Raw genomic sequence first — 2,171 nt, forward strand, 5'->3', positions numbered from 1 at the left:
GTGTGTGTGTGTGTGTGTGTGTGTGTGTGTGTGTGTGTGTGTGTGTGAAAAGGCAGGACAGCTGCAGAGGTCTATTCATAGTGCACTGATGTCTCTGATAAAGATTATTATACTATATATCTTCAGCAACAATCCCTTCATCTTCATCAGAGGAGAGGAGAAGAGAGGAAAGGAGAGGATTGATAGGCAGTCAGATGATTTTTCTGATATCAATATATGTCAAAGTTGTACACTAGGCACAGGCAAATGTAAGTCCAACATTTATTTTCCTAAAAATGTTCTGTGGGATTGTCACTTATACATTACACACACTCATTTTATGGGAGCTTCTTATTTTTTTCGTAACATTTTGCTTGGAATTCTTGAGCTGGACAGCAGAATTTCCAAAACATTAACGCAATACGATCATCTCATCAGAATAGAATAAAACAGAAAGCCAATGATGTAGAATTATAGTCCAGCCCTCATGTTTAAACCTGTTATAGATACCTTAAATTTAAATATAAGATAGATGGATGCCAAAAGAAAATCTCTCCAGACACAATCTTCTCTCCTGCCATCCCTCTTGTGTTTTATCCTAAACTAGGAAGGTTGAAACCCCACGAAACCTGGGAAAGTACTACTCCCCATCTGCCGTCCCATGCTGTATTCTGATGGCCATCGAGGGAAATTTGCCCTTGAATGCAGCTCAGTATCCTACCATTAGTGGGGATACTGCAAAACTGGGCTCACATCCATTGTACCCCTTACGACTGGTTGCATCATGAATCTGTTCTCTTAACACACATGCGGCTCTATCTATCTACCTATCTATCTACCTATCTATCTATCTCTCTACCTATCTATCTATCTCTCTACCTATCTATCTATCTATCTATCTATCTATCTATCTATCTATCCTAATCTACTTCTATACTACTATCACACACAATTCACTTGCTCTCTTCTCACAACCTCTTTGTACACTCCCTATGGACTATAGGTCCACAATTTCCAACACACTCATTAGCCCCAAGACACACTTGCTCACAGAAAAACACACACACGCACACACAAACAAGCCACAACTTGCCCAGCAGATACACATTTAACCATGATGCCTCAGGGGACAGCCAGAAGGTAGCTGGAGGGTAGAAAACATAAAGAAAAAAAAGAGATGGAGGGAAGAAAAAAGGTGCATCTAAGGTCACATTCCTCCTGGTGCACCTAGCTTCCCTCTTTGATTAAAACTGATTTAAGTTTTGTAACAGCATTGATTAGTGTTAAAAATAATACTCCTCACTCTGTGTATTTGTGCGTCAACTTGTGCATACCAGCATATAGTATCTTGGCTTCATAACTCTGACAGACGTCGTCTTGTTCATGTAAGCCACATTCTTCCAAATTTTGGCATCGTTCCCATTTCCTGCTATGAATATGTATGCGAGTGGATGGAATCTACCACAAGTGGACCACAGAGAGCTCCTGATGCACACTCGCTCAAACAAACCTGAATACCACAGAGTGTTAAGAGATGTATTTCAACACTCTTGTGTAGCTGAACAAACAGAAAATATGAAGAGTTTACAACTGTTAAATTAACTTATCAAATCTCTTGTAGATCCTTCAGTAAAGTGCCCCATGTTAACACTTTAGCATTTGAAATTGCATGTTGAGTGAGCACAGGCAAACCGATCACTGGCCTTTTTTAGTATGGAAATTGAGTTTTTTATCCATAAATGAAACATACATACCTGGTTGATCAATATGGAATTAACACAGTGGAATATTTACAAATTAACCGCCATGTAAAGTTTGACAAAGTATGCAAAGTTGCCACACTGACCATTATAGGCTTGTTATTTGATATTAGCATTGAGCTGTAGAGCTACTAGTTCTCATTTTGTCCTTAGCTCTATGTATTGTATAATCATTCAGCATACAGTAGCTAGTTTCTGCAAGTTTTTCTACAGACAGAATTTTGTTCTGTTATTGACATTAGTTTGACTCAATAGCCCTAATACCATTGTAACTGCATGACTACTTTGTGTTTAGACAAAATGCAAATCAAAGTTTAGAAGTTATATGGCATAAAAAACTCAACAATAAGACGCAAGTGGACACAAAAGGCATTCTCTCAAAGCGCTGGTAATTGAAGCCAATATGTGTTTGCATGAGTTGAAACTGTTTTG

The 2,171-nt window shown here is 38.5% G+C and overlaps 1 long non-coding RNA gene across 1 annotated transcript in view; it reads left to right on the forward strand.

The window, feature by feature from the left end:
* LOC116700909 (uncharacterized) overlaps positions 1–2,171 on the forward strand; it is a 12,195-nt gene that overhangs the window by 9,546 nt on the left and 478 nt on the right. The window lies entirely within an intron of this gene.

Source organism: Etheostoma spectabile, chromosome 13 (assembly GCF_008692095.1).
Source record: "Etheostoma spectabile isolate EspeVRDwgs_2016 chromosome 13, UIUC_Espe_1.0, whole genome shotgun sequence".
Lineage (NCBI taxonomy): Eukaryota > Metazoa > Chordata > Actinopteri > Perciformes > Percidae > Etheostoma > Etheostoma spectabile.